The sequence below is a fragment of the Vombatus ursinus genome, unplaced genomic scaffold (assembly GCF_900497805.2).
Source record: "Vombatus ursinus unplaced genomic scaffold, bare-nosed wombat genome assembly UNPS02014179.1, whole genome shotgun sequence".
NCBI lineage: Eukaryota > Metazoa > Chordata > Mammalia > Diprotodontia > Vombatidae > Vombatus > Vombatus ursinus.
In genome coordinates this window covers 1,912,680-1,923,993 of record NW_020953957.1, presented here as the reverse complement: position 1 = coordinate 1,923,993, position 11,314 = coordinate 1,912,680, and positions in this window count along the sequence as shown.

The window sequence follows — 11,314 nt, the reverse complement described above, 5'->3', positions numbered from 1 at the left end:
CCCAGCTGCCCCGAACATATATCTTTCAAGAAAGGACCAGGGAAAGGAAACAAGGGTGTTACATGCCGTTGCTGCTGCCTTAGGGAGAAGAGCAATGTAGCAAAGAGTACTGGACTTTGAATCAGGGGAAGGTTCCAAGTTCAAATCCTGACTCTGACATTTACTAGTTATGTATAGGAACTAAACTTGTTTTATTGAGATAGGAATCAGAATTCTAGGTGAGGGATCTCACTCTACTAATGCAACTCAGCACTTCTTTCATCTTAGAGAGTTACCTAGAGACCTGAGAGGCTTTGTCGTTTGTCCTTTGTCCAGGCTTATGGCCAATTTTGTCAGAGGCAAGAACTGAGCACTGGTACTTCGGAATTCAAGGACAGCCCTCTGTCCACTATGACACCATGCTATCTTTAGCTATGTAACCATGGGCAAATCTCAGAACCTCAGTTTTTTCTTCTATAAAATATGGATGGTAAACAATTTTTTTGACTTGGCCAATAGGAGAATTTGTTTTGCTTGACTATCATTATTTTTTTTTAATTAAAAAAAATTTTTTTAGGCAATTGGGGTTAAGTGACTTGCCCAGGGTCACAAAACTAGTAAGTGTCAAGTGTTTGGTCTGAGGCAGGATTTGAACTCAGTTCCTCCTGACTTTAGGGTCAGTGTTCTATCTAGTATGCCACCTAACTGCCTCTGACTATCCTTATTTTTATAAGGGTTTTCTTTCTTTGGTAGGGAGGGAGAAAAATAAATGTCTGATAATTGGAAAAAAAATTTAAATTTAAGTAAAATTAATTTTTTAAAAATAATTTTCAATTGACATGAGAATGCCAGGGATAAAAATAGGGCTTGTGATGAAATGGTAATATTTGCTCTTCATACCAGATTATTGGTGAGGAAAGTATTTTGTAAACTTTAAGGTACTTCATAAATGTTATTTTTAAAAATATTTATTTTTGGGATTAGAGTGAGCTTGTCCACCATCTGGGTTGGCAGGAGAGGACAGTTCTGCCTCCCAGAAGGTGAAAAATCTTACCCTAACACCTTGAGTGAAGAGAAATAATAGCACCAGAAGTCACATGTTGCCTCTAGGTCCTGTTGCCCATGAGGAGGGTAATGCGGCGTTTGATAACATAAGAGCATTTTGAATTAGGACGGACCTTAGAGGTTATCTACTAGGAATTCTTAGCCCAAGACCCATAAACTTGATTTTTATTTTTGATATTCCAATAACTGTCTCTTTAAATTGGTTTTCTGTGTAATCCTATGAATTTTATTTCATACATTTAGAAAAAAGATTCTGAGAAGGGATCCACAGGATTCACTAGGCTCACAAAAGAATACAAAAAAAAGTTAAGAAACCCTGATTCTAAACCAAACCCCTCATTTTACAGAGAAATAATGATGATAATAGTTATGGCATTTATACAGGGCAGCTAGGTAGCTCAGTGGATAGAGTGCTGGGCCTAGAGTCAGGAAGACCTGAGTTTAAATCTGGCCTCAGACACTTACTAGCTCTATAACCCTGGGCAAGTCACTTAATCCTGTTTGCCTCAGTTTTCTTACCTGTAAAATGAGCTGGAGAAAGAAATGGCAAACCCCTCTAGTATCTTTGCCAAGAAAACCTCAAACAGAGTCACAAAGAGTCAGACACAACTGAAGCAATTAAACAACAGCATTTATATAGCACTCTAAGTTTTACAGAGCATTTACAAATATTTGTATTTTTCATTATTTGTATTTGTATTATTACAAATAATAATGAAATATTATTTCATTTTATCCTCACAATAGCCCGGGGAAGTAAGGCTGTTATCACCCCAATTTTACAGATAAGGAGACTGAGACAGATAGAAGAAAAGTGACTTGTTCAAGGTCGCACAGATAGGAAATGTCTGAGGTCCTATTTGAATTCCAAGTGTTCCTGATTTCAGGTCTAGCGTTCAATTCACTGCATCATCTAGCTACCTCTAGGATGAAAATAAGACTAGAACAGTGATTTGCCCAAGGTCACATAAGCAATCATAAGACTTTTATTTGAACTCAGGTCTACTCAGGCTCTCAGGAACAAGTACTCTTTCTACACACCATGCTGCCTTTGCCTTGATCTGCCTGGATCTGTATGGAAATCTGTCCTTTTCCCTCTTTTCTGCTGGGGGATGGAAGAAAGGAGGGATGGAGCAAGAATCCTGGCAGATTCTTCCCAGTGACCAGGCATCTGAGATAAGGGGAGGTTATCCCACCGTGGCGCCATCTTGGAGACTGCAGGTGTTTGAAGAGTCCTGAATGCCACAGATAACCCAGGGGCAGCTCCTCCATAGCTGGATGGTGATGTTGAGACATTCAAAGCAGATCAAATTTGGAGAATTAGAATTCCCCAACTCTGAGCATGTTAGAGATATTTTTTGGAAAAGAAACACTCCAAACAGGGCAGTAGCTTCGGATTTAATTCTTGATTAAGCTGCTTGGTTAGAGGACTGGGCAACATTGTTCCCAGGTGGCCACCACTCCCCTTTCCCATTCCCACCCCCATCTCAAGTTTTAGCAAACACACCCACCTTAAGTCACTGGAAGGAAGGAAAATGATTATGACCTCTCAGCTCCATACTTTCCAGGCTTAACATGAGCAATCACTTTGGGGGTCCATCTCTTACTGACTGATTCTGAGAAGAGGAGGTTGGAGGGAGTCCCTTGGGAGTAAAAGGGAACCAGAGATGGTGAGATAATGAAGGAATGCTTACATGAAACCAGTCTGGAGTTAGACATATACAGCATGTAAAACACTCCAGGCTTGGCTTGAAACCTAGCTTACAGTCAGTTTGACATTTATTGAATGGGATAGGGGGCAAGGAACAGGAAAGATCAAGACTGAGAATGGTCAGCCACTTCTAATAATTTATAGAATGCTTTTACATTTACAAATGTCCACATTTATAAAATCTGACCTCTCCCCACTTAGGTGACCTCTCATCAGCTTTCACCTATGTGATTGCAATTATATTTTGATTGGTCTCCCTGCTTCCAAGTCTATCCCCCACTTCAATCTATACTCCACACAACTGTAAAAATAATCTTCCTAAGGGAAGGGCCTGACCATGTCCTCCCCTCACTCCAGTCAAGTCAACAAGCATTTATTAAGCATTCACTATGTACCAGGCACTGAGCTAAGCTCTAAGAATACAAAAACAAGCAAAAAATATAATAATGATGATGATGATGATCCCTGCCTTCAAGGAGCTTACATTCAAATACAGTAAGACAAAACATAAAAGGAAGCTGAAACACAGGGGTGGGGAAAACAGTTGAAGCTATTGGGCTAAGGGAAGGATGGTAGAAAAAGTTAGCAGAGTTAGGAGTGTAGCCTGAAGAGGAACAATAAAAAATCATCAGTGACTCTGTACCACTCCTAGCATGAAATGCAGACTCCTCAGCTCAACATTTAAAGCACTTGGTAATTTGGCTCCAACTTACCCATCACCTTACTCACTTTCTCACACTTAAAGTTTCATCCAAAGGGGTTACCAGTTGTTCCCTTCATTCAGCGTTCCCATCTCTAGTGTCTGTGTCTTCACCCAGGTTGTCTCCCATGGCTGGTTTGTATTTGCATTCAAGGCTCTGTTGAGATACCTTCTTGGATCCTTCCAGCTGTTGATCCTCTTTCCTAACTCAAATTAACATCTTACATTTAGAGTTGGAAGGAACCTTAGAAGTCATCTAGTCTGACCCTCTTATTTTACAGGTGACAAAAGTGGAACCAAGTGAGGTTAAATGATTGGTCTAAGGTCACTCAGGAGGTAAGTGATATAGGGCAGTGGCATCAAACTCAAAAAGAAACTTAAACCGCATGTACATAGGATCCCTGCAGGCTGCATATTAACTTAGAAAACCATATATTAATGTTAAATATCTTCTATTGCATTTTTATCTATTTGTTAACTATTTACCTGTATTTTTAAATAAAACTACATTTTAATCTGGTCCAGTCACATTGGCTGGGCATTTGATACCTCTGACATAGAATATTTACTTATCCATGTCCATGTTGTATTCCCTTAGTAGAATGGAAACTCTCTGAGGGCAGGGACTGTTTCATTTTTGCTTTCTATTCACAGCTACCTAGCACAACGCATTGCACATAATAGAAACTTAATAAATGTTTGTTGAATTGAATTGGAAGTCTCTCCATCCAACAATTCTGGGAAATAGGCAGTATAAACATCATTATTTTCATTTTATAGATGTGGAAACCAGGATAAATGTTTCATCCAGGATTGCATAATTATAAGAAATGGAGCTGGAAATCTGGATTTCAAGTCCAGTACTCCCTTTGCTGCATGACATTGACTATACAAAAAGCAGTTAGGGGGTGCCATAGCGCACAGAGCATTGGGCCTAGAGGGAGGCAAATTCAAATTCAAAGTTGGCCTCAACCACAGAAGCTGTGTGAATTTTGGAAAGTCACTCCACCTCTGTTTGTCTCAGTTGTCTCAAAGTGTAAAATGGGGACAATAACAACACCTCACTTTCAGGATTGTTGTGAGGATCAAATGAGATAGTATTTATAAAGCACTAAGCACAATGACAGGAACATAGTGGGCACTTAATAAATGCTTATTTCTTTCCCTCTCTCATGAAGTCAGCCTGTGCTTGCATACTTTGGTTAGGCAGATGATTTCACCAGTGTGGAGACTTCTAGCTTTGATGCAGCTCGTGAGCCTTCTTGTGCCTTCTAATTCTGTGTGATTCCTGAATGCATTTCCCCATAATCTTATAGTGGGAACTGCTCAATGGGTGGGAGAACTTCCTCTTGTTCCTTTACTATCTCAAGGAAACCAGTACACTACTTAGGCTATCTCTCACTCTTTCTACATGATCGATAGACAACACTCTTTCTACCTCATTTCCCAGTCATGCACATCCTTGGTAATTAACATCTTTTATGCCTACTGTAAGCTTTAGATAATATATAACCCTCTGTTCATGCCCACCAAGTATCCTTCCAATGCCCTTTGGATTATTTGTAATTTTATTGTTCCAGATCAGAATATTCCATTCTTTGCAGCCATTGAAGGTCACTGGGAGAGCATTGATATTGACAAAGCTAACATATCAGGATCATTCTGCCCAACTCCTTGAACACGATTCAGCTCATTCTCTTCTCCTATTCAATTTAGAACTCAGTTCATTGTCAATACATGCAAGATATACACAATGCTAAATTAAGTCAGTAGGTTGTTCATCCAGCTATATATCAAGGTCTGAGCACGTTTTTGGTCCACTTTTTCTTTTTAATGTGGATGGTAAAGTTTTTCCCACTCTTGAGGTTTTCGCTAAGCTAAAGAAGGTGGCTAGATGTTGTGGATGTAGCGCTGCCTGGACTCATGAAGACCTAAATCCAGATCTAACCTCAGACACTTACTTGCTGTGTGATCCTGGGCAAGTCACTTAACCTCTGTCTGCCTCAGTTTCCTCATCTGTAAAACAGAGCAAATAATAGCACCTACCTCCCAGGGTTGTTGTGACAAATATTTGTAAAGTCCTTACCACAGGGCACGGCACATAATAAGTGATATGTAAATGGTAGCTATGATTGCTATTATTATTTCACTAGGGAAGCTTTGGGGTGCTCTGAAGCTTAAAGCAATCAGGACAGTGAAAGTTGTGTCAGAGCACTTTGCATCAGTAGGATGCCCTTCTTGTCTTTGAATCCAAGAAGATTTTATTCCCCAGAGTTCAACTGTTTGTTTAATGTGTTACAAGAGACATTCAGTAAAAAAGACTGAAGCCCATATCATTATCTGGTACTTCTGATTCTTTTCCTTCCCCTCTTCTTCTCATTAATAAGGCTGGCAGACAGCTGTTGGGACAGATCTACTAATCCCTCTATTGAATATGACATTCTATGTCAGTGTTGGCCAGGGCCTTTGCAAATAGGACAGGTTGGAAAGGTTCAGCCTTTACATCTGCTGCTTTAATGAGGACATTGATTTTATCCTTCTCTATCTTGTCATCGTGCAGAAGGAAGGCAGAGGAAATGCAGGTAGGGTCAGAGGTTGGGGCCATTTCAATGACTTCCTGGCTGGTGCTAGTCACCCAGTAATGTGAGTACTTCATTGCAAAGTGAGACATAGATTTACAGACACAGCCGATGGGTTGATTGTTTTGCTTGACTCTACATATATTACATTTCATATAGTATAGCTATACTGTATTGTATATTTTTCTTGACTATACCTACTGTTACAAGTGAGGACTTCTGTTTGGTGGGGAGTTGGTGAACAGTAATAATAATGCAAAAAAAAAGAAAAGAGCATTAATAGAACATTTTAAAAATATACAGAAGGAAACAGAAGAGAGTTTAGAAGGTGATACAGACAAACAAATAAGGTAGTTTTGTTACTACCGTAACTATACATGACATAATTTCAGTTTTATGTACAATCCTCTTTGCATGTTAAAATATGCATGTTTGTTGATTTTTAAGTTCATAATATAAAAAATTGTAGGAAGAAAATTTAAGTGAGTCTCTCATCCCCAATGCAACCTTAGCTTCTTGGCAAAGACTGAGCTTCTTATAAGACATTTTCCGCCATACTGGTGAACACCTTAGAATGTATCTCCCTGTTTAACAAATTGCTTGATGTCAAAGGAGATGTCTGGAGTCATATGTCATAGGACTTTATGACTATAATATTTTAGGGAAACACCTTGTCTCGAGAAAATCTTCAAAGTTATAGCAAATTTGTGTGATAGAATTAATATGGAACTCTGAGGCAATAATCTATTAATAATAATATCATAATTATTATTATATTAACAACAACATAATAGTATTTTATTACTATAGGAATAATAATAATTATGAGCTCTCATATTGTATGATGGATGAAATCTGAAATAACTGAGGAAACAAAGATTTGAGCTTCTGAGCATATCAATTGATTAAGCAATGCATGCCAATTGTATAACAAATGGGACCAGGTCTCCTCAGCTTGGCACTGGACCCCAAATACAGAATTTTATGCGTTAAAAGAAAACAATTAATAGGATAAAAACAAGGATATAAGTTTAGGCAATCTGATTTCTAATTGTAGGACAGATTAGGGATTTTCTGAGTTGGGAGGGGAAGGGGGGAAGAGGGAACAGGTGTAATTCCCTGAAATCAGGAAAAGAAGTATTCCCCTTCTCCTAAGAGTCTGTATTCAATCAAAGGAAAAAGGAAACAGTAACTGATTGACCAGAATAGGGCCAGTTTTCAGATAAGACATATGGGTTGCTCAGAAATTGGACTAGACTCATAACTGAATAGAAAGGGAACTGAGCCAGATCCAAAATTCAGTCATAAGATAGAGTTGGTGGGTTCACTCAACTCCCATAAATCTCTCCATTGTGTTTTAAAGTTTGCTTTGAATACATGATCTCATTTGATTCCCACAACAACTCTATGAAGCAGGAGCAATTATTAACGTCATTTTGTAGATAAAGAAATTGAAGTTCAGAGAGGTTGACTTACTCGGGGTCAAACAGCCTCTGACTGTCTGGAACGAGAATTGAATGGGAGATTCCAAAGTAAGGGCGACTAGGTGTTGCAGTGGATAGAGCACTGGGCCTGGAATCAGGAAGACTCCTCTTCCCAAGTTCAAATCTGGCCTCAGGCACTTAATTAGCTGTGTGACCATGAACATGTCACTTAACCCAGTTTGTCCCAGTTTTCCCTTTTATAGAATGGGCTGGAGAAGGAAATGGCAAACCACTCCAGTATCTCTGTCAAGAAAACCTCAAATGGGGTCACAAAGCATCAGACATGATTGAAAAACGACAACCACAAATTCCAGACTACTAAGTCAGCATTCTATCCATTGTGTCATACTATATCTCTACGCTATAGACCTTGGAATTCCAAAGATCAGAGGGACAGCTTGACAGACACAAATGCAGACTAGAGAAAAATATGGATAGAGCATAGAGAGTGAAAGAAGTACAAAAATCAAAGGAGTGGGGTAGGGGAGGAGGGGAGAGAAAGAGAAGCCTCTATTCTTTCTGGTCTGCTTCAGTAACTGGGCTTCTCTTATGAAGATTACTGGCAGTTTCCTTAGGAAATCCACTTAACATTAATCTGGTTGGAGGAATTCACTGTAATTCAGTTCACAGGGGGGATAATTATATTTGTATAAAGAATCATAAAAGCCTGCAAAGTCTTCATTGATCATGATGGATACAGTCTGTGAAAAATATTTCTACTCTTGACAGACTCCAGGAGAGAAAAGAGAATGGGCCCAGCCACAAAGGCTTACAGTAAGGTCCCAGCTACACATTATATGTCTGTCATCAGAAAGAAACTCATTTGGGTTCCAAGAGGTTCATTACCAAGTTGGCCATAGTAACTCTTGAAGATGATCAACCAAGTTGTGGAGGGGTTGTTAGTAGACAGAATCCCCACCCCAATGAAACCGTAGATTCTTAAAGCATTGGACTATACCAAAGGATTTAGAGCTGGATTGGACATTTGATATCATCTCATCCAACCCCCTAATTTTACAGATGCAGAAACTGAGGCCCAGAAGACTGAAGTGAAGTGCCCATTGTCAGATTGTTAGTAATTAGCAAAAATAATATTCTAACTCAGACCTTCTGATCCCATATTCAGTGTTCTTTCTGCCAATATTGCCCCATGTTTTTAGATTATGACATTACAGAGTAATAGCAATATACACTGTCATGAATTAGTATTTTGATTACAGTTCATTTAAATATGCACACGTAAAGCTAGGTAGCACAAGTAAAATCGTCCTCATTTTGAAAATGAGAAAACTGAGACACAGAGAAGGGAAATTATTTGCTTAGAGCTACATCATCTAGCACATGTCAGACAGAATTTGAATGCAAGTTTCTTGACTCCAAAACCAGTACCCTTTTAATTAACGTCATCTATCGTATTAACTCTGGTTCAGTGTTTTTGGGAACCGATGGACGAGGTGGTTTTGTAAAACCTTTGACTCAGCAAAATGATCCATAGACCAAATAAATTTGAAAATCACTACTCTAGGAGTTCTTCCCTTTGCCTCTGAGAAGTCAGTGAAAACTAGCTAGTTTTTTCTAATATTGAGCCCAAATTTGTCCTTGTCAACTTTCCCTCCATCTGTTCTAGGTCTGATGTCTGAGACCAAGGAGGACAAGCTTATATGACTATGGGAGCACTTAGCCTGTTCTTACCAAAGAGTTAAGTCAAGCAAACCGTAAGATGGGCTGAGTCAGAGAATAGATAAATGTTCCTGGGAAGAACAATTAATCTAGAAAAAGGCTTCTGAAGGATAGACCTGGGTTTCTCCAATCTCCAAAAGCCAAATCTTGTTGCAAGTCTGATGGGGCCTAACCTAGCCCTGGAGGGGATTCTAGGTGAGGCTAGCATCAACAAAGTACCACTGGCAGATTCAGAGGATCATATATTTAGAGCTAGAAGGAGCCTAAGGGATCCTCGAATTCAACTTCATTTTACAGTTGCGAAAATTGAGGCATAGAAAGATTAAGTGACTTGACCAAGGTCACACAGTAAGTGTCTGAGGAGGTGTGTGAACCCAGATCTTCCTGATTTCAGGCTCAACGTCCCATACACTAGACCAATTTGTCTCTCAAAACACGACTTCAGCCTCTAGATAGAAGCGAACCAGTGACCTAAGGTAACTTTAGCATACTGATTACAATTATTTTTGCATCTTTGTAAATTACTATTTTTATCTCTTTCATAGGTTTCCACGCCCAAATGAATCAAAATTACAGGTGACCCAGAGGGTAATAGACAAGCATGTAGAGTATGTCAACAGGCTGCTGCTTAGTACCACTGATGACGTGCACACAAGAAGCTACTTTGAAGACATCATCAAAGTCTTAGACAATCTGAAAGGAAAGAGAGATCGTCATATATCAAGGGCGAGTGATCACAGAGGAATAGGCTGACTTCTGCGCTAGTACCCATGAAATATTAAAAGAATATTTTTTGTCTAGGACTTCTAAGGAGGATTTATATGGAAAAAAAGAATCATAGGATGAAAAGGTGTCCCAGTGCTTATCAATTCCATTCAGCTCAAGAAACACTCATAACACTCTCTGTGCTAGGCACCGGACATACTGAAGACAGCAATGAAAGCCATTTCTGCCCTCAGGGAGCTTATATCCTGCTGGGGAGAAACAACATGTACATGGGTAAGTAAACACTGCATACATGCATATGTGTAGTGTAGCATGCATGACATATGCATGTATTATATATAATAATACACGCATATTGTATACATACATGTATATGTATATGTGTGTGTCTATAGCTATCTACATCTATATCTATCCATCTGTCTATCTGTCTATCTATCTATCTATCTATCTATCTATCTATCTATCTATCTATCATCTATCTATCTATCCCCCTACCTATTATTCTTACGTATCAATGCAAAGGATGCCTGGGTTGCACTTTCTTTCATACCATAGTATCTCACTGAGACAGCCAAGTGTCCGTTTTCAAAGGGATAGCGTCAGGTAGTCATTCGAGTACATCTTCCTGGTCTCTGATATCTCAGATAGGAAGATGACAGTTATTGACCCAGGTGAGAAATCCACATGAACCCAATGGGGAGTACAAGCATGGGGTATTGAAGCTTGCAGAAAATGCCAAGATTGGGGTGTTAAGTGGAAAAGGGAGGCATGCTCAGTATTTACAGTGGAGACAGCCTGCTCCAAATGAGATTCATGAGCTCCAAAGGCTTTTTTTTTCTTTTGGGGTGGGGGGAGGGTAGTCACAAAAGATAAGCATGGGTTGAAATCTTGAGGGAGTAAGTCACCACCCTGAGGAGATCATGGATCCAATGAAGTTACCAAATAAACTCTTGCTAATGTCATCGTGGCTTGGATTTAAGGAAGGTTAAAGAGGAATGAATGCCCAGAGAGAGAGATAAAAAGCATGAATAGCATCAGTGAAGAAAATAATCATAATAAGATGATCCCAAATTTAGAGCTGAAAAGGACCCTAAAGGTCATTGAGTCCAAACACCTTATTTTACAGATGAGGAAACTGAGGCATGGAGCATTTAAATGCCTTGCCCAGCATCACAAGGCTAGTAAGTATTTGAGTTAGGATTTGAGCTCAGGTCTTCCTGACTTCAGATCCAGTATTCTATCCCACTATGTCACCTAATTGGCCTCTAATAATAACTGCTATGTATATATAGCTTTAAGATTTGCAAAGAACTTTCAATATAATCTCATTTGATCCTCACAACAACCTTGTAATGTAGGTGATATTATTTCCATTTAACAGATGAGG